Here is a 22,841-nt window from a genome sequence, read left to right on the forward strand (position 1 = left end):
ATGCACATGTACGTGTGAAGGATGGTGTTCGCCTTCTTGAATAAGAAGAGTTAAGATGAAAATCTGCAGCCTAGATCATAATGTATGCTAACATGAGAGAGGCTGGGAGTCTCCAATGCTTTCAAATTATTTCACAAAATTGATGAGTTTAGTGAAAACTTTAAGCAAGACAATTAGATTATGTATGATTCATTGGAAGTACATACAAACTTGAAATATATATAAAGATTGACTAGTCTTCAAAGACTTTAAAGTTCTAAGTTTTGCTAAGTTCTAGTCCCTTCTATAAGCCCAAATCCTAGACCATAGCACTAGTCTATTTTTTAAATCTCCTTCCTTCCTTCCTTCCTTCCTTCCTTCCTTCCTTCCTTCCTTCCTTCCTTCCTTCTTTCCTTCCTTCCCCTCTTCTTTCCTTCCTCCCTCCCCCCTCCCTTCTTCCCTTCCTCCCATCCTTCCTTCTTTCCTTCCTCCTTCCCCCCTTCCTTCCTTTCATGCTTCCCTCCCAACTTTTTTGAGCTTGTTTTTTTCCTCAGCCTTTGAGAAAAAGGAGAAAGATGATTAGTGGTTATCTATGAAATATACTCACTTATCATTTCTCTGTTGCACATTTAAACCCAATAACTCTCAATAATACATTGTGCTTTTTAAAAACTATACTTAGCATTTATGTTCTTATATCTAAGCACATAGGTTTCCTTTTCAAATTCCAAGGAGCATTTATTCATAAAGTTAATCAGTCAAAATTAAATTTTTGATGTGATCAAAAGAGATCAATATAAATTGTACCCAGATTGACTGATACATCCAAGGTCTGGAATGAAGAAGAAATATCTTTCCTGGATGTTAAGTGACACACAGGCTGTCAATGACAGGAATCCAAGATGGAAAGAAAAATCACAGTGTGTATGTCACAGTCTAAGACAAATTAAAGCCAAGTTAAATTGGAGATTTTATTGGATATAATTGTTGTCTTTATATATTAATGAAAAACAATAATACCTATCCAAAATTTAATATTAAGGCAAAAAATTTAATCTCAGAGCTCTTATATAATTTATAAATGTTCATAAACGTCAAAAGGCCCCTACTTCTTGATTGAATTACAATCTGCAATTTTGAGAATATGTATTAATCTACATAGGTTTATTTCTGTTCAGTTCAAATTGTTATTTTATTGATAATGTGCCCTTTCTGCCTAAGTGATATTTACCTTATACGTCTGTAAGTTGTTTTCATCTGAAATGCAAAGAATTATCTATAATAGTTTTGCATATGATGAAAAATATTTGCGTTACGCATGCTAGGCTCAAAGCATAACTATCTAGCAAAGAATATATAACTGTAAAGCCCAAATGAATCAGGACCTTAATACATGGTGGGGGGGGGCAAGAGTAGACAGGTGGAAAAGGGGTGGTTTGTGGTGAACTCTGATCGTGTTTTGTGATATTCTAGTAGAAATTATTGTATAGTGTCAATCTCCAAGGAACTAAATGTACTATTAATTAAATGGATTGTTAATAAAGATTAATCAATTCTGATTTCAGTTTACATTATGTAACGTTCAAGGGCAATGGTTTCCAATATTTCCAGGTGATATCGATCCCAATGAGAATCCCCTCCCAAAGAAACTCTTTAGAAACACCAAGTTTCAAAAATCTTCCAGACCCCATGAAGGTTGCTCATGAATTCCAGGTTCGTCACCCTTGGCTTAGGGGGAGAGGGGAGAAAATGCTCATGCAATCCCACTGCTTATCACCTCTAGGAAGCTTGACAAGTCGCTCCAAGCTGAAGCCAGAAAGAAGCAAACAAAATGTATAGAAAATAGAGCTCCTCACGGGTGTGTGTGGCTAGAGACACACAGACTCCTCTAAAGGCCTCCCAGACTCTGACTTCCCTAGTTCTTTACGATTTCCATAGAGGCTTAGGAACAGTGAGATAGAGGAGTAGTGAGCAGAGACATAAGGGTTACTATTTACTCAGCACCTTCTGTGGTTTCAGGCATCCTGTTAAGTAAATGCTTCTCAGATTTGAATGTGGGCATATCCGGGGACGTGGAGCAGCGTAACGGGAGCGCACCAAGCCACAGAATAAGTAATAAAGACATAACCGTCTTTCGGGAGGGTCAGTCGTCCTTGTGGCTAAGCCATTTAAAAACCCTTATTTGTACACATATTCATTTTCTTGGATGTTATAGGAGGAATAAAACAGATACTGTTTTGGTCCTCATGGAACTTCTAGTTTAGTGAAACAAACAAGAACATAATGAGTAGAATGCTAAATTTGTATGTATTTGTAGGATGCACCCTGAGCCATCACTGAAAAGTCTCATTTGTGGCAGATTGCTTCAGGCAATGGCCCAGCACCCTGAGTGCTGGATCACTCACTTGAAAGGGAGGATCACCTCTGTGGAAGAGTTTGAAAAGCAGCATTAGCAGTGTATCATTTAATCCTGACTAGAAGAGGAAATACCATTAACTCCCAATTTACTATAGAAAAAGGGAGATTTGAGAAATTAGGAAACCTACCCCAAATCCCACAGCTGCTGGGATCTGAATAAGTCTGCCCCATTCCAAAGTCTACATATTTTTAACCACTAAATTACACTACATGTAGGTATTTCCCATTTTATGTTTCCCCTTGAAATCTGGGCTCATTCAGGATTTTGTAGGCTAGTTTAAGCTTCTCCTTTGGAAGGAGACAGGTTTGGCTTGATTTGTATTCTAAATATTTCACAGTGGTAAGGGAAAGCTATTATTATACCCATTTTATGGTGCGGAAGCTGAGCCACTTGCCAGCTGAGGTATCTGGCTGGGTTAAAAACGGAATCGGGCTGTCAGTCTTTCATTCCTCTTGACTGACTGAAGCCTAGGCAGCGGTCCTGTCCGAGGGCTTTTTTGTACATGGGATTCACACCGGCTGAGAAAGCGTGAGAGAAACTTTGCAAAGGGAAAATAATAGTGCAATACAAAAATGGAAAATAAGTAATCATAACTCACTCATAAAAATTGGTTACTTTTAGTGCTGTGAATAGAAAAGAGAGAGCTTATTCATCACAAATGAATCAGAAAATTAGAATGTGTCACAGCATTGATGACAGAGCTGAGGAACTCAGACAAACTGAAGTTCAACACTTATCCTTCTATCTGAAGAGGGTAAATGGTGTGACAACAGGGCAGAGATGACCTCTTACACACACCTTTAATCCTTCCAGTCTTTTCTCTTCAACCCTCTCTCTAGAAGTTGGGTCGGTTTATGTATCTTTGTTTTCTATGGGTAGAGATAACATTTTAACATCCTTTTCATGTTCTAGAAGTATTGTGTTAATTAATTCTTATGTGGGAGTCATTCCAAATAGTAGGATGAAGATTTTTACCTTATTGATTTTCCTAGTACCTCTCTGGCTTCTGTGTTTTCAAAGGCTTAGGCACTATTGGATTTTTAGATTCATATGTCTCTCAGAATAAGTGCCAGCTTCATAGGTTCCTGTCAATTGATATTCCATCTTCTCTATGGATACATGATTTCCTTTATCTGACAGATTCAAGAAATTTTATGCTAGATTTAATGACATTTCATGCACCCTGAATTTGGAGGTTTTTAATTCTCTATTTTCTATCTGGCAAAAGGTTTACAAAGTTAAAGTCAGAGGGAAGGGTTATTCAGAGTGCACACAGAGCCTGTGCAATCTCCGCTAGGTACTTTGGAGCTTCCCAAAGAAAAATCTCTTGAAGTATTTTCATTCCTTTTGGTCAGTCCTAAGAAGACTATAAATGCCACAAATGGTCATTAATATCTTAGGGTCTGCTTTTCAAGACCATCCACTTTTTTGGATCCATCTTGAGAAGAATGATAAAGAAATCACAATAATGCCTTACCTCTCCTCAATATGCTATATTAACTCTCAATGAGTTAATATCACTCTGAAGGAATCATGTCTACCTTAAAAAAATTTAGGTGATCAGATTTAAAAACGAAGGTTCGGCATTTAGGTCTAGGACTGTTTCTAGGCCTGAGACATTGCTAAGATATAACTCGACATTCCACCCCACCCCATACAAATCCTCCTGAGTCTTCCTGATTTTTACAGGTATAGGGACCTGAAAGACAAGAATGAATTAAAAGCCAGGGAGCCAGGTAGGGTGCAGGGCAGGGCAAAACGCAGTGTCAAGGACTGAACGTGTTTAATACAATTAAGATGATTTCTTACAGCTCCTAAAATAGACCAAACTCTTGTCAGGATGACAGTCAAGAGCTCTCTACAATCTGATCCCAAACAACTTTTCCTTCTTCTATATCTCAAACCTCTGCAGTTGCATCTTCATGGATTCCAAACAGATCGGTATACCAGGGACTTTTACTATATATAGTACACTGATATCCTTTAGGGGATGCTAGAAAGGTCTGGCATTGTTATCATGTGGTCCAATCAATTAGAAATAATTGGTTAACACTGCTTAATGCCATTAATGCCATTTGGCACAAAAAGGTTGTGCCTAATACAGGGGAAACTCATCTTGAGACTCCTCAGTGTGTAAACTCAGAAAGTAACATGTTAGTGGTACAGAGGGCTTTGGAATAAATATGGGCACAGCAGGAGAAAGAAACATCCAGATCAGTGTGAACAGAAGGCTGTCTTTACTCAAATGGTTCCCTCAAGTGTTTTTTTTTTAATTCAAAGGGAAAAATCATGACATAAAATTTATACCAAAAGATATAAATCAAGAAGGTACTTATACCCAGTGATCTGTTAGATACTAAACCAAGAAGACAGCATGCACACAGTATGTGTTTTCAAGACCTGGAAAGAGCTTTCCACAATATAGACTGAAAAATGTTACTTTTGTCCTTGTCACCATCAACTATTTGCTTAAGGGAATCCACAGTCTTTCACAATCTGGCCCCAATCCACCTCTCTTGTTTTTTGTTTGTTGTTTCTGTCCCTCCCCACCCCCCCACTGCTTCTTCCTTATATACTGTGACAGGCAATTGGCTCCTCCCTGAACATGCCTAGGACATCTTTGTCTTTGAGTCTTTGCTAACAGTTCACACTTGAATCTCCCAAGCCTAGCATAGTGTCCTAAACACAGCACGCACTCCAACATTTGTTGAAGAAATGCTGTCTGTCTATTTTAGGAGACAAAGATGATAGAAAAAAGTTGTTAAATCGGTAAATAAATAGCACAAGAGAGAGGTCAAGGAAAAGTTAATTTTAGTGTGTTTTAGGAGTGGGGGCAAGATAAGCTTTAAGATTAGGAAAACTGATGCTCTTTATTCTTGGGTCTAGCCAATGCTATGAGTCAGTTACTTTTTTGGGAACAAGTTTCAACCTCAAGGTTAAATGAACACAAATGCTCTGTCCATCAGCATATAATGAAAAAGCTGTGGCTATTTCCACATCAGCACAGTGAAATTAAAATATGCAGTGTCTTTTTCAGAGGCATCATATATGACAGAACTTTTTAAAATAGTCCCCTTTGCCACTCTCATACAGAAAGAGCTATAAAAACAAAAGTGAATGTTTAAAAAAAAACACTGGGATAATTTTGCTTCAGAAAGAAAATGCTGAGGTATATCTTCATGGTTTTCTGACTATAAGAGTTGTTATAAAGAAGATAATGATCGACATTTTTGTCCTAGGGCATGGTGATATTAAACTGTCCAGTGAAGAATTTAAGTTAAGACTTAAAGATGAACATCCTAAAGGTGCAAGTGGTAAATAATCAAATACATTGCTAAGAGCAGTTACAAAATTTCTATCTTCATGGCTATTTAAAAATAGGAAAGATCTTCATCTATTTTGGATGGAATAAATGCAGCTTTGCCTCCAGTCAGGAGATGGATTCAATAACTTCTCTCATCATGTTTAGCTCTATGTGACTACAAAATCCTATAACATGTTGGTCCTAAAAATTGTACAGAATCACAACACAGTCGAGTAAAATACATTCTACAGTTTGAAGAGGATTAGGCAATAAAAAAATCTGTAAATTACTAAATTCAAAATAGTATATACAATGCTTGCGTCTCAATTCAATTTGCTAAGTGTATATGTCACAAATAGAATTGAGGAAAATGTACTTGAGCCTACTATAGTTTAAACATAATGATTAGCTAGATTAAAACATTCTAACAATTAATTCTTTCATGTCTAAGAAATTTAGCTGAATATTTCATAAACCTGGTATGAATATGCATATAAACTCAATCTCCTATTAAAAAAAAAAGTTAGGAAAGACCAGAAAATAATATAAGAACTCACTATTTTTATTCCCAGGACTATCTTCAAAAACATCAGGAGAACCAGTGAACAAGTCCTTTTAAATGACCAAAATGGGCCCCATATGATTAAGAATGCAAATCCAATAACAGACTTAAGGAAAGCTCTCACAGAGGTGGCAAGTTACTGGCTTTCTTGTCTATTTACCTTGCAGTTTTGGAGCTCAGCAGAAGTGTCCATTACATACAGCACACAGGGTTAGATGAACAGTTCCAATGACCTTGTCTGAACCAAATTCATTTAAAGCAGTTTGCTACATTTCTTAAATAGAAGATGAGCCTATTCTATCTATGGCCCACATTTGGACTGGATCACTGAACTATTGCCCAACTCTTATAAGCAAAGCACTAACATGCACCAATCAACAGGCAGCCCATAGCAGAGGCATCAGGAAGGTCAAAATACACACACATAAGAAATTGGCAGTACATTATAGAAGAAAGCTATTTCTAAAGATGAACTTTGGCTACTAAAGCCTTTGAGTGTTATTCAACCTTTGTTAGGAAAAAAAAATCAGTCCCAATGTAACCTGTAATAATCTAGCTAAAAAAATGTTGAGAGAAATATAGTTTTATTTTGCAACACATTATTTTCATAAGAACATGAATCAAAGAGATGGACTATGCCAATTTCTTCATAGCTGAATTGTTATAGGATATTGTTCTAGTCTTTACTAATGACTTCTTGAGGTTGGTTATGCTGTGATTAGGATTTGGAAGGATAGAGGTCTAAGACCTTTCAAAAGAAACTTTTTTTTTTTGGTTCGGTATCACTACAGAAAAAAAGCATTAAGCTAACTTTGACAACCTAACGAGGATCATGGTAATTGCGTGTAGTCATTGCTTATGCTGTTTCAAATGATGGGAATGAATTGAAAAGCAAAGGTGTCAAGCTAACCACAAACTTGAATTTTGAAAAGTTATAGTATAATAAGCAATAACATCAGTTGTTAGACTTACTAAAACTTACACCAAAACTTATGGATGCAGCAAAGGCAGTTCTAAGTGAAAAGTTCATAGCAATAAATGCCTACCTAAAGAAATAAGCAAAAAAAATCTCAAATAAATAAGAAAAATATCAAATAAGTGACCTAATAAAAGCAGCTAAGAGAAAAGTTCATAGCAGTAAATGCCTACCTAAAGAAATAAGAACAAAAAATCTCAAGTAAGAAAAGTCTCAAATAAATGACCTAACTTTACACCTTAAGAAACTAGAAAAAGAACAAACAAAGCCCAAAGTTAGTAGAAGAAAGGAAACAACAAAGATCAAGGCAGAAATAAATGAAATAGGGGCAAAAAGAGAACAGATCAATAAAACCAAGAGCTGGTTCTTCAAAAAGATAAACAAAATTGACAATGTTTGGCTAGATTCAGTAAGACAAAAAGAGAGAGGGCTCAGATAAATAAAATCAGAAAGGAAAGAGGAGACCTTAAAACTGATACCACAGAAATACAAAGGATCTAGGTGACTACAATGAACAATTATATGTCAACAAATTATACAACCTAGAAGAAAATGGATAAATTTCTGGAGACATGAAATCCGGATCATGAAGAAATAGAAGGTCAGAACAGACCAATTACTAGTAAGAAGATTAAATCAGTAATTTAAGAACTCCCTACAAACAAAAGTCTGAGACCAGACAGCTTCACTGGTGAATTCTACCAAACATTCAAAGAAAATAGAAGAGGAGGAAACATTTCCCAGTTTATTTTATGAGGCCAGCATTATTCTGATACCAAAACCAGACAAAGATATCACAAGAAAAGAAAGGTCAATATCCCCGAAGAACATAGACACAAAATTCCTCAACAAAATATTAGCAAACCTAATTCCACACAATACATTAAAAGGTTCACACACTATAACCAGGTAGGATTTATGTCAGGGATGCAAGGATGGAAATCAGTTTGATACACCACATTAAAAAATGAAAGATAAAAATTGTAGGATCATCTCAATAGACGCAGCTGAAAGCTTTTCCTCTAGGATCAGGAACAAAACAAGGATGTCCACTTGTGCCACTTTTATTCAACATAGGATTGGAAATCCTAGCCAGAGCAATTAGTCAAGAAAAATAAATAAAAGGCAATTATATTGGAGAGGAAGAAGTAAAACTCACTGTTCGCCAATGACATGATACCACATATAGAAAATCCTAGGCGTGCCTGGGTGGCTCAGTCAGTTAAGCATCCAACTCCTGATTTTGGCTCAGGTCATGATCTCACAGTTTGTGAGTTGAAGCCCCATGTTAGGCTCTGTGCTGACAGCATAGAGCCTGCTTGGAATTCTCTCTCTCTATCTGCCCCTCCTTGGCTTGCACACTTTCTCTCTCTCTCAAAAATAAATAAATAAACGTTAAAAAAGAAGAAAATCCTAAAGACTCCACAAAAAACCCTACAAATCTGTTAGAACTAATAATGAATTCAGTAAAATTGCAGGATGAAAAATCAATACACAGAAATCAGTTGCATTTCTATACATAACAACATACTATCAGAAAGAGAAAGTTAGGACATAATTTCATTTACAGTTGCATCAAGAAGAATAAAATACCTAATAAGTTTAACTAAGGAAGTGAAAGTCTATACACTGAAAACTATAAGATATTGATGAAAGAAACCGAAGACACAAATAAATGGTAAGATACTCCGTGCTTGTGGAGTGTAATAATTAAACTTATTAAAATGCCCATACTATCCAAAGCAATCTACAGATTCAATGCAATCCCATCAAAATTCCAAAGGCAGTTTTCACAGAAATAGAACAAAGATTTCTAAAATATGTATGGAAATATGAAACACCCCAAATAAGCAAAGAAATCTGGAGAAAGAAGAACAAAGCCAGAGGCATCATGCACCCTGATTTCAAACTCTATTGCAAGCTATAGTAATCAAAACAGTATGGTATTAAAAGAGACATGTAGATTAACAGAACAGAATAGAGATCCCAGATATAAACCCACACATATATGGTCAATTAATTTATGACAAAGGAGCCAAGAATATGCAATGGGGAAAGGATAGTCACTTCAATAGATGGTGTTGGGAAAACTGGCCATACACAAAGGAATGAAACTAGACTACTACCTTACACTATACACAAAAATTAATTCAAACAAGATTACAGACTCGAATGTAAGACATTAAAACTCCCAGAAGGAAACCTGACATTGGTCTTGGCAACGATTTTTTGAATTTGATACCAAAAGCAAAGGCAACAAAAGCTAAAAATTAACAAGTGGGACTACATCAAACTAAAAAGCTTCCACACAGCAAACCATCAACAAAGTGAAAAGGCAACTTACTGAACGGGAGAAAATATATACGCGATAAGAGGGTGGTAGATATGCATAAATATATAAAGTACTAATACAATTTAATAGCAAAAAATCTGATTACAAAATGGGCAGAGGATTTGAATAGACATTTTTCTAAAGAAGACATGCAGATGGCCAACAGGCACATGAAAAGATGGTCAACATCCCTAATCATCAAGGAAATGCAAATCAGAACCACAATGAGCTACCACTTCACACCTGTTAGAACGGCTATTTATCAAAATGATAAGAAATAGGGGCACCTGGATACTTCAGTCCGTTAAGTGTCTGACTCTTGATTTAGACTCAGGTCATGATCTCACAGTTGTGAGTCAGGCTCCATGCTAAAGCATGGAGCCTGCTTAAAAATATCTCTCTTTCTCTCAGCCCCTCCCCTGCTCTCTTTCTCTCTCTCTTTCAAAAACAAACAAACAAACAAACAAACAAACAAAGTAAAAGCAACAATGAAAAGTTCAAACTAGTGATGAAGTTATTTTTGTTCATTAGGTTGTGGATGTACTTTCTTTTGATTAAAAAAACAATTCATAGAACTTACTCATGGCCTCCCTCCCTCCATCTCTTCTTATCACCCTATTTCCACATCCATATGCTATCAGGAAGTTGAAGAAAAAGAAACAAATGTGACCGGAACTGCTTCTGTGGGGACACTCTCAGTCAGTTCTCTGTCCTCCTCAACTGCAACTTGCACTCACTTATCTGAAAATCTATCAATTTAATTGTTTCAATACTTCCTCTCAGGGGAATCTGCATTTCCTTAACTGTCTTTACAAGATGTAGATTCAGGTTTTTTTCACAGGCAATTAAGGAAGTATGGCAATTATGTTCGTATGTGGTGGTGGATTTTGTCTTGGACTTTTCAAATTTTTCAATTTCACCACTTCCCCAATTGAAGAAGCCAGTGTTGCTTATAGTTTAATTGCAAATAAAGATATATACATAGGTTTGCCTACATCATATATATTTTTTTCCTCTCAAAAGTTATAAGAAATATTTAGGGATTTTTCTGTCCATATACTTCATGGATTGTTCCTACTTATGTCAGAGTGATTTACATAGAAGTAGAAGAAAACATAAATATTATGCACTCAAACTTCACTAGCACGTTCTTCAGTGGTGCTTTCCTCACAGTCAATCTCCACCAGTCCCCGGCTCTTGGTTAGTGTATGCTTGACGAGTCTTTTTCACAAAATCTTTCTTCCCTAGAAAACTCTGCCTGTGAAATTTCCCTGTAAATACCTGAATTTTCTGATTCACCTAACAATGATCTAGGAATCGAGGATGTTTCCTGCCTGCTCTTTCACCCCCTACTTCGTGAAAGGATTAGACTGTAAACAACCTGGTAGGGATCCTGCAGGCCAAACTAGGGCTGAGCTGATCTCAGCAGGCAGGGAACCTGTGGCAGTCCGTGAAACACAATTATGAAAATAGAAAGGATTCGTCCTCGTACTTTCAGGAAGACATTATGTTGTTTCCAAGACGAGACTTAGCAAGTAAGCCGCGTTAAAGAAACCAAGCGAGACAATATGATTTCAAAGAGTCCAGCAGAGGTAGATTTCAAAAAGTGCCGATTGGCCAGGGCTTTCTCAACTGCAGCTTCATTTTCAGTGTCTGCCAGTGGCCTGCACCAGACGCTTGAAGGGAAGTCCATTCGTCTCTCACCAATGAAGCCCAAAGTACTCATGCTACAAAAGGATTCCTTTCTTGTCTCCAGAGGCAAGCATCAATTTGTGCCCCAGAGTCTGAGAGTTCATAGCTTTCTTTCAATTTTGTTAAGTCTGCACATGCGTGGTTCCTCCTGTGTGATTTGGTCCTGAGGAAGTGACCCACCCACAACTCCACAGAGCTAATTAACCCCATACTGAGTGGGTTTTTCCCCTCATTTCACACATCCACTCAGTGCTTTAAATGACCCAGCAGTAGCATGATCAGATGATTTTTTTTTTCTTCTCAAAAAAAACTGTATAGTGATGGGAGAGCTAGGGTATATCTGCTCTAATTCAAAACAGCAGTGTAACCCTAAAATATTGCCCAATAACATTTTATCAGAGGGTGCAGAAATGCTCAAAAATGCTTGAATTAAACCCTTTAATGTTATTCAACTTATTGAAGTTTCTATTTTAAATAACAAGTAATACATAATAAATACTGAGGTAGAGAAGTTTGATCTCTATCCAGATTTTTTTTAATATCTCATTTTGCTAGAAAAACTAAAAAAGACCTAGCCTCCTTCCTTATCTTTAAGAGCCTCAAGAGAAGGGCCAATGAGAAGAATGATATAACTCATCTTTTTTTCCATTTCAAGGAATAGGCTCATGTTTTTCTAGATTTATTTTTGCCAAAGTGAATGCCTCGAAAACTCAGAGATGCTCACTGTTTTCTAACTTTTCAGAAAAGAAAAAAGTGAACATGATGATGGTGGGTGATTTAATGGAAGCAGCTTGTCGACGTGATGAAACTGAAAACGCTTTTACAGAATATGTCCACATGCTAAAATAAAAACAAAATCTTTAACATCATGTGTATGGTGTAGAGTGGTTCGTGTCACGGCAGAAGAAAGGAGAATTGTTAATTTAGACAGTAAGTGTGAGGTTCTGCTAGAAACCCTCATGGGTACATCACGGAAATAGTTCTTGGTCAGACAAATGGAGCCAGACAAGTTCTAGCTCTTTCAGAAGCTATCAAAAGGGCAATCAGATTTTAAGTCTGTCATCTCTGCTACATGATAAGAAAAATTCTTGGCTATTTCCTTCAGTTAGACTAGTCTATGACTTCAGAATTTTAAAGATTTATACATAAATGGACAAGAAAATGACCTCCCCTGGATGTCCCATCTTAGGCAAACGGTCAGTTCTCTCTCATTCTCAAAAGCCCGTGTGCCAAACTGGCTCATTCTGGTATGACTCGGTCATAGAGCATGCACGTCTTGTGTGAACTTTCAACCTCTCTTTCCTCTGCAAAGTGATTTATGTGCACACTAGTAAATGCCCAAGAATTCCATAATTCTTAGCACAGCAGAGAGTCAGTACAAGGGGAAACCTATCTAACATTTAAAATTCTTATTTGAAGTGTCTTAAATACTATGCTTTGGGACCAAAGACCTTATGAAGTTCTAAAACACATTCAATATTGTTCCCTAAGCTTCTTGTAGGTGTGGCTGCTAACTGGGAGTGTCAGGTGGGTAAAACTGATTAAACAGGCAAAAAGGAGGTCCAATGAGGCACAGGTTTTGTGTGTGTGTGTGTGTGTGTGTGTGTGTGTGTGTGTGTGTGTGTGTATGTGTGTGTGTGTGTGTTTTACCTACAGTGGTCAGAAATTTTGTATTTGACATATAGCCTAAATCAAACTCTTATATCTGTGCTTCCAGTCTTTGGCTGAAACTGCTTCATCTGCAATAGGGTTGTTGGGATTTCCAAGACTCCTGTCCATCAGGCTTTTTCAGACTCACTGATGCTTGGGATTCTGAAGCCCTTACCATGGTCTATGAGACCCAATCCCTCATTACCTCTCTTGACCTCATTTCCCATCACTTTCATGTAAAAGTGGTCCAAGTAGCAAGAGAATATGATTGCCTAGATGGGTGAACAAGAACAGGAATGTGAATGGGATTAAAACGAATAAATCAATAAAAATCAGTGACTTTATGACCTTGTTAAAATTCAACTATCTCACTGGAGAACCTAACAAAGTTTCTGAACTTTCCTTGAGAATTGGTTACATAAGGAAGAACATGCAAAGCATTGCCCACATGGAGGCATGTATTCATTAATTTAACAGATATTTTTTCAGAGTCTATTATTAATTACTCTGCTAATTGGACTTTACTCTTGCTCTCAAAGACCTTTCACTCTTATGTATGCTTTAGACACTTATACCTCCATTACCACTGACAAGTTATTAGCCCACCAGGTTAGGTAATGTAACAACCTCCCCTTGTTCCTTATTCATTCTTTTCAATTGCCCTGTGACATCCACTAAGGCCTCATGAACGACCTCCTTGTGGTCTATATTATCAACTCTATTACTTACCTAGATAAGAAACCCCTTCCCCACCACCTACATTTTCTTTCTCAAAGAGCCAAGAAAATATTATAAAAGTCTGCCCAGAACTATTTAAGTGTTAGAAATGGGTCCTTACAGACCTATTTGAAACATGAATTTTTTTTTGGAACAATTAATGGGGCCTCAGCCCCTAGGAAGCATATCTTGAACTACAGGCAAATTATGAGTCAATGGTCTGCCAGACACAGCACTCACTACTCTCCAGGATAGAACATTTCAGCACACAAAAGAGGATCCTGGTCTTATTCGAGTAATCCCCATCTCAGAGAGGATTTAATGGAGCACATGTCTCTAGCCTCTATGGTCCTTATATAGAGGAGTACCTCCATCATATTTTAGTCTTTTCTAAACTTCACTATCTTAGGTCACTATGTTAGTGAACATGGGATAAAAGACACTAACTCTTCCTCAACTTATTAAATTTTTTCTTCCTCATATGCCCAATAAACAAAAATGGAAGGATTTAATATATACAGAACAGCAAATGTTCTCTCCCTACTTCTTTTCAAATACTTCCTTTTTATTATAAACAGTGGTGATGGAATTATAAATACCATTGTTTTACATCTATGTTAATACTCTTATTATCTTGCATAAACAGAAGTGAACAAATACGTACATGACACCAATCAATCCCTTCTTTAGAAATGCAGTTTTCATCTTTCTAAATAGTAGAGGGAGAATTAATGAATTCAACTTGTAGTTTACCTGTTTATATTTTGAATGTTAATAAAGTAAAACCAAATTATTTCTAGAGTTCTTTTTAGAGATGCATCAGCCATTAACACTCTCCATGCCAGCATGGGATGGGGGAGGGAGAAACGAATGGCAGTGGGTCCCAAGAGCCATTGGTGGCTTAAGGGGCTGGAGAGGATGTTAAGCTGCTAGGGCAGGAGATTCCGACCTGTTGGGTAGGTGGGAGATATTTGCTGGCAGTAGAAACATTATTTTTGTAGAAAAAATGGCTAGGAGGAGGTCATGTGGGGCACTAGGTGAGAGGAATATCCAAACATAAAAAGCACTCTTAGGGGACTGGGGCAAAGGGAAATCACTCCTCATTCCATCTCCTCACTGGTTTTCCTTCTTCTCTAGCGTGCTTTCTCTTTTTATTACTACATTTTCTCTCTCTCCTCTGTTCGTCAGCTTTCGTTCATTTGCCTCTTTATAACAAAGAAGCATGTAGGGACAATTTTAGGAGACAGTGAGACCAAAAAAAATTTAGAGAAGACTTATGATAATATACTATACATTCATATGTACAAGAAAATACAACCTATATTTGATTGACCAAGAACTAGAAACCGGGACTTTTGAGATGTAAAAAATTCATGGTATGTCTGGTCATATTAATCTCTAGACCAGCTGGTTTTTAGCAGTGCTGGAAAGAGCTTTAATAGAGTCGTGAGTAGGAAAAAAAAAAAGGAAAAAATGGAATTTTATAAGGATTTATATTTGTAAGGAAAAAAGGATCTTCTTCATAGTTGTCTATTGAAGTTCTCACCCAAATTATTTTTTGAACTTACAAATAGACCATATCAAGAGAAGGAGCTTAAAAATTCTCATAGGTTTAGGCAACTACTAAACCCTGTGTATTATGTTCATCATAGTCACTCAAGCAAGTAGAGGATAAGTAGAGCATGGTATCTCACAGTGAATAACATGGTTGGTTACTTCGCCAGTCTGACATAGGGAGACAGGGCCCACAGGAACAGGGGTCTCCTTATGAATACCATAAAGAGACACCCAGGTTCATCTGAATGCATAGGGCATGAGGGGTTAGTTGTACAGTGTCAAATGGGAATTACCTAAAAGTATTCTCTAACCAAGTACCAACTTTTTAGCCTTGTCTTTTTGGGGAAAAAAAAATCCAATATAAAGCTTATGAGAATACTTTATTTGGTCACTGGGTGGGGGAAGGTTGCTGAGACAAATGACCACATTTAATGCCTAAAGGCAGGAGGAAACAAGGAAGAAGAAACACAGAAAGGGAGAGTGAATGCCAGAAGAAGGGTGCCAGCTCTGGAGACTCACTAACAGAATAGAGAATCTTAGAATGAGAGAAATAAATGAGCATGCTTTAAGGAAACATCAGTACATTTTTGGAATCAGGGGCAAAAAAGTAAAAATATTTGCCTCTTGTCATTTATCACCATTGCCCCATTTATTCTACTTTTATATACACAAGTAACACGCATTCCCTAAGGATCTGCAAATTGCAACAATGGTGGTAATGATGGCAAAGCATTAAGTTACTTTAAATCATTGGCTAAGTTGGGAATGAAATCTTAACCTGTAGGCTTTTTCTGGGTCCAGTCTATGCCCTCCAAAGTATTCAGTCTGCTTCCTGTGGTTTCTCTCTGACTGGTGTCAAAAGATATGTGTGGTAGGGGCAAGCTTCTAGAAAACATGGTTGCACAAAACAAGTACTCTACCTTCTTACCAAAGAGTTTTCGATTTTCACTTTTTCTCTCTTTTTTTCCCCAGATTGATTATTAATCTCCAATTTCTTCTCTACCATCCGGGACCCTCAAGGTTGTTAACTTTAAAGCACCTCATCCATGGTTCTCAAATGTACCTGGCTAGTTCTTGAGCCCAGATGAACCTGCTCATGTGTGTTCTCAGCTCTCAGGCTGCTGAACAATGCTGGAGAAGACTTCCCAAATTGTACAGCTTGGGGCCTCTCCAGAGTCCTGGTTTCCAGCTGGTGTTTCAGAACTGTTATAGTTCTTTTATTGTTCCCAGTAATTTTCCTTTTTTATTCCCTGGCTTCCATTTATCACTCTAATTAACTCCTTATAACTTACCTCCTACTCTTCATTCTCCACTAACCTTGTATCTTTTTTCAAAGAGAAACAGAAGTCATCAAATAGCATCTCATCCTTCCACCTCTCTCAGAACCCACCCATAACGTCTCAGAGACCTTTCTCTCTACTACTTACAACCTGCTCCAGGATCTCACTATATTAATTACTCCTTTCTTCTGTTTTTTCCATTTTGTTTATTGCCTGCCAACATGCTTCAGCTGCCCTCATCTAAAACAAATAATAAAAGCCATAACAAACCAGCAAATAACAAACCATCTTCTGTGGATAACATCTTTCCCTTCTTGTACCACCTTCAAGCTTGCTAAAACCCACATTTATTCCTCAATGCATTAAAATCTGGTTTCTTTAGCTGTTTCTAATTAAACTGTCAAGGTCACCAAAAACCTCTGAATTGCTAGTTTTCAAAGTCCATTCTTTAACCTCATCGTTTTATTTCTTTCTTTTTAAAGTCAGGTTCATTGATGAATAATTTACATACAATTCACCCATTTTATACCCTTCTATAGTTCGAAAAGTTTTGAATTCTGTGCTGGTTCCTTGATGTCTGTAAAATAAAGACTAAATGCCTTTGATTCCTATACAATTTCCTTCTGAATCTTTAGCAGTCTTCCCCACAAAACCCATTGTTGGTCACACATTATTCAACAAAATGTGCTATGTACATTCATGCCTCTTGGACTTTCTTCACGTTCCCCCTCTATATTATAAACACACAAGTTTTTGTGTAATATAGTAAATGCTATTAATATCATCATATCAGTTTCCATACAGACTCATGAAACTAGATGTTATTTTGAGAAGTTGATGTTTTCAAAATAGAAATTAACCATCAAAATAGTACTACCTTAAGATTTGTTATTTTAGTATTATGACACTATATTTAAATTCTGCCCCCTTGTACCACAGAACACGACTATATTTGGGAATAAGGTCATTGCAGATGTGATTAATAAAGTTAAGATCAGGTAATACCGGAGTAATCTAATATGACTGGGGTCCTTATAAAAGGGGAAATTTGGACTCAGACATGAACACAGAGAGAACACCATGCAAAGATGAAGGCAGAGATCAGGGTGATGTTTCCAGAAGAAAAAAAAAAAAAGAAAGAAAGAAAATACCAAAGACTGCCAGCAAACCACAAGAAGTTAGGAGAGATCCATGGTACAGATTCTCCTTAGAGCCCTCAGATGGGACTAACTATGCGGACTAACTAGGTGTCCAGCTTCTACAGCTGTGAGACATAAATTTCTATTGTTTAAGCCACCCAACTTATGGCACTTTGTTATGGCAGCTCTAGTAAATGAATACGCTTAGTAAATGAATCATTTTTGAGTACATGTGAATACTCATTATCTCATTCACTTATCAAATACTGAGTGCCTACTATGTCCTAGACACGCTCTAGGATGTTAGGATGCATGCCATCAAGATATATTTGTTGAATGAATGAATGAGAATTTTATCATGTTCCTGCATTTTCTTTTTTAAAAAGTTTATTTATTTATTTTGAGAGAGGGAGAGAGAGAGAGGGGAAGAGAAAGAGAATCCCAAGCAGGCTCTGCACTGTCAGCACTGAGCCTGATGTGGGGCTTGATCTCACTGACTATGAGCCAAAATCAAGACCTGAGCCAAAATCAAGAGTTGGACCCTTAACTGACTGAGCCCCCCAGGCATCCCAGTTCCTGCTGTAATAAGCAATTAATATATCAATCAACATAGGATTGATTGAATGAATGCTTTCCACTTACTCATTTGACAAATATTTCCTGAATACTTAGTATGCATCAAATACCATTCTGGACCAAGAGGATAAAGTTATTGATAGGACAAATTCTCCACCTTCCTGGAGCTTAAATTCTAGTGGGAGAAACAGACATCAACCAAGAAAACTAGTAAATAAATTACATAATTTCTCTCTGTGTCCCACACTGACAATTATACACACTTATCCTTCTAATTCTTCAACAATGCTCAGGGCATCAGTAATACTTTAAAATATTCCTAAATACCATGCCCTGTTCTTTTTCTTACATTCCTGAAATCTCTAAATAATCCTGAAATATCCCTAAGATTAATGAACTTAAGCTGTTCTCTAGACTTTCTGATTTAAGTATGATTTTAGGAATTTGCATGCTACTTTCGAGTCTACAAAATAATGATCAACACAATAAAGTCTGATAGTGGGGGCAGGGTAATCTATAGGCAGTGCACAGGTTGGAAGTGTTTGGGGAGGGCTTCACCTCAAAAGCTGTGTTTCTCAGTCAGTCAACACATATTTCTTAAGCATTTACTGTGTGCCAGCCCCTGTGCTGAAGATAGTGGAACTGTGGGTAGAGCAGGCATGGTGCTGAGCCACACTGAGATTCTAATCTACAGGGAAACATCTGAACAACTAATATCATAGTCCATTCCTTAATTTCAATGATGATAAGGATATATGAAAAGTGTTAGGAGGATGCCTGGGATGGGGGACTTTGCCATGAGGGTTTTGTGAGAAGGCTTCCTTGGGGAAGCAATGCCTAAACACTGCTGTGGGTTTGGGGTAGGGGTATTTGTTTGAGCAGGGATGGCAAAGTCTTATGTTTTTTCTTCCTCATCTCCTTTCATCCACGTGCACACATTTCAAACACTTAAAAGCATTCTTCAAATATACTAAGAACACCAAAACTAAAACAAGAGAAGGGCCCTCCAGAGGAAAGAGGCCAAAAATAGAAGGAAAAAAAAACCCCTAATCTCACCATTTGTTTTGAAAACACCCCAAATGATTAAAACATATTATAAACTAAAACATATGAACTAATCACTTGCCAAGTTTCATTTTTAAATCAGTGCTGTTTTTGAGGTTCATAAACTGAGAAAGAGTCTTCAAATATGAACTTGGTTTTTCTTTTCTTGGCCTCCACTTGGCTTGAAGCATTTGCTATTAGGCTGTGTAGAGGGAAAGGGATCCAGCTGGTTAGGAACATGTGGCACACATCTACTAGAATGTAAGCTCCACGAGATCAGGGTGTTGTTTGTTCATGATGGCATCCCTGATACAGAGAAGAGTGCCTGCAAGAGTGTCGAGATTCAGCAATCATGTGCTGAAAGACCAACTGAATGAATATTCTGGGACTTTGCAGGAATTTTCCAACTCTCTTTTCTTACCCAGGCGACATCTTGCTCTAGGCCAGTGGTTCTTACCCTGGGGCAATTTTTGTCCCCACCAGGGTACATTCGGCAATGTCTAGAGACATTTTGGGTTGTCAAGACTGAAGAAGTTGCCACTGACATCTAGTGGGTAGAGGTCACGGATGCTACCAAACAACTTACAATGTGCAGGACGGTTCTGTACAACAAAGATTCATCAGTCCCTAAATGCTAACAGAGCCAAGGTTGTAAAATGCTGCTTTAGGCCCTTTGTTTCTATTGGGTTATACCTGGAAGTACAATCCTCCACTATATTTGAGAGGAAGTTGAGTCCTAGAGGAAGCAACCAAAAGAGATTTCTTACTTCATTCTCCTTCCTTTTTCCCAAAAGAATTGCCTCCACCCTAATGCACTTTGGGAGACAGCCATTTTGCCTTTTGCCCTCATGGGTCAATATGCATTTGCTGGGGAAATCATCTAGAAAAGTCTGTCTCTACAATGGCAGTGAATAATTTTTATAGCTTATTGGTAATTTCCCTGAGTTTACCTAAGAATATATCCCACTTTCAGTAAAATTAGCTTGTTTACAGACTACTCATGTATCCCTAAGAAAAAAGAATGTCTTCCCCTAACTCAACCAGTTTATCTGTATCTGGTCAGAAGCTATGCACCAGTCTAGCTTTATTCATGATAAATAAGATCAACTTCATGAATTCCAACAAAACCCAATAATGTGCCTGTAGGAAGACTGAGTTTATAGCATTTCCTCTGCTTCCTTCCTTGCCCTGCATATTAAAATAGTACTATCTGATTCTAGTTTTAATGGGGAAACTTCCATGGTGCCAAAGGAGTACATGTGCCGATTTCCCAACTCTGATGGTTGCTCCAGTAATCTTGGTATTGTGGCATGTGTCCCAGTTACCATAGAGACTGCATACACTAACAGTGTAGCACTAAGATTGGTGGGGAAGACACATTTCACAGAAGCTTTTTTGGAGGGATAAAGATAAGACGCAAGAAAGAAAGTGAGACTGCCAATAAAGAGGCACAGCAAAGAGAAGTCCCTGACAATCACAGATTCTAGAAATTCGGGACAACAGAGATTACAACTACTACTGTAAGACCAACATACACTTTCCATTCAAAGGCTGTCTCTGTCAGGAAAATTTCAACTATGAGGAGAAAAAACAGATACAAAATATTCTAAAATAAAAAGGTAAATAAATGAACCAAGGTATAGAGGTACCAGGGTATAGAGGTGACACAAGTGGTATGGCCACAAAACATGTTTAGATATTCAAGCCAAGGAAAAAGTAAGTAATCTAAGAGCACAATGAAATTGGAAGTTATATTTCTATAGGATGAGTGACTTACAGAGAGACTGGTCCTTAGGGAGTAACTGAAGTTCTAAGTGCCTCTGTTTCTTTCACTGCAAATGGAAAGAAAACCAGAAAAAGATGACCACCCTCTCATTTTTTAACAGAGGTCTCCTTAAATATCCCAATGGTTTGTGTTATGACAGATGAATTTGATCCATGCCAAAGAAAATCGGACAAAAACTCTTAGAGAATACGTAAATTAGGGGACATTGTTCATCATGTAAATATGTTCATTCCATAGTTTTTAAAAATAATGAGAGCTTAGAGTTCACGAATGGTGTGAATTCATGCATGTTCTTTTTCTTTGCATACAATTTTGAGGTATGCATTTATTACAGCTATCGGGCATGTATGCAATGTAAAGGGTCCAGGTGTTGAATTGTAGATGTTTTTAAATAAGAAGGCTGGGACAGGATGTGGGCTGGTATAGGGGATGAGTAGGAGTGAATTTAAGAGGAAATTAGTCTAGGAAAATGTCAGATAAGTGATCAGAAGTTCCTTAATGTCCAGGTCACATCTGTCTATGTTTATTCCACATACTTCACACAATTATGTCCATTGCCCATTAGACATCCATGTCTCCCAGTCTGAATTAACATCAATATGTTAATATCTTTCAAATCTGTATTTTAAGCCATTAGTTCTCTGCTGACCTCTGGCCCTCTATAGCAAATGACCTACTGGAAAATTCCAGTTGGATATTTCAATACGGCCAAAGCTGACTCATCTTCTCCCTCAAAGTTTCTCTTCTTCTGTTCTCTATGTGAGCAAATAACATCACCATTCACCCATATGCCCGAGCCCCATACCTGGGAACCATCTGTTGCTTTTTCATCACCCCTCAAATAATCATCAGATTTGTAATTCTAATGTAATTTCTTTTAATAACTGAGGGAGGTTTTTGTGCATAGAAAGCAATATTTACAGTTAATTGGATTTAAAACTATTGTGTGTGTTTGTGTGTGTGTGTGTGTGTGTGTGTATATAATACTCTATCAGTCTAGTAATTTCAGTATAAAATAAGAAAAAAAAAACTTTAAGGAAGGGTGAGGCCACTAGGTAGAAAATATGGAACCTCAAACTATTTCAGCTGTCAGTCAGGCAGTTGGAAGAATGAAAGTTAGGGTCTCATCTGGGAATGCCTTCCAGAATGATTCTAACAAAGTCACCAATGAACACACTGAATATTTTTGTAGTAACTATAACAATGAGGGATTCTAAGTCCATATCCTACAAAGGGATTTTTACAACTCATGTCTTCTAAGTTCCAATTCCACTCTTACCTACCTCTTTTATAACCACTTTCCACTTTATAGCCTGATAAGGATAGGCAGTATTTTATTTTCCTCCTCAACCCAGTTTCTTCATTCTGGTGACCTTTTACTTATTGATGTTTCTCACCTTTCTAGGTCTCTTGCTCCCGCTGTACCACATTAGCTCAGGCCTCTGTTGTCTGTCACTTGTGATATGGTAACAGTCCACTGTACTATGTTCTCTTTATTTTTCTGAGCCTCTGCACATGTCACTACCTGTGTCTAGAATGCTCATATTCCCTGATAAACATTTACCAAATGAAAAAGAAAAGTACTTTAAATGTTGCTGCTTTGGGTGCTAAACAGAAATAGTGGCCTATCTAATATTCTGGATAAACCTGCACAAAGTACACTTACTTTCAAAATTAATTTTGAAGAATCTGAAAATTTTGCCATGGAGAATCATGGGGCCCTTGCCACAATATTAAGTTTTGTATTTAATAAAAACATCTGCAAACTCAGGGAAAGAAGCACTCATTCTTTCTTCATTCATCCAGCAAATATTTACTGAATACCCTT

The 22,841-nt window shown here is 37.3% G+C and overlaps 1 protein-coding gene across 46 annotated transcripts in view; it reads right to left on the minus strand.

Moving 5' to 3' along the window:
• ZBTB20 (zinc finger and BTB domain containing 20) overlaps positions 1-22,841 on the minus strand; it is a 789,483-nt gene that overhangs the window by 185,280 nt on the left and 581,362 nt on the right. For 4 of the 46 annotated variants that reach the window (XM_045036347.1, XM_045036352.1, XM_045036351.1 and 1 more), the window contains one exon: positions 21,005-21,059. The exons of the other annotated variants lie outside the window; for them this stretch is intronic. The gene's annotated coding sequence lies outside the window, so the exon portion shown is untranslated. The remainder of the gene's footprint in view (positions 1-21,004; positions 21,060-22,841) is intronic. 46 annotated transcript variants of the gene reach the window in all.

This window comes from Felis catus, chromosome C2 (genome assembly GCF_018350175.1).
Source record: "Felis catus isolate Fca126 chromosome C2, F.catus_Fca126_mat1.0, whole genome shotgun sequence".
In the NCBI taxonomy this organism is placed as follows: domain Eukaryota; kingdom Metazoa; phylum Chordata; class Mammalia; order Carnivora; family Felidae; genus Felis; species Felis catus.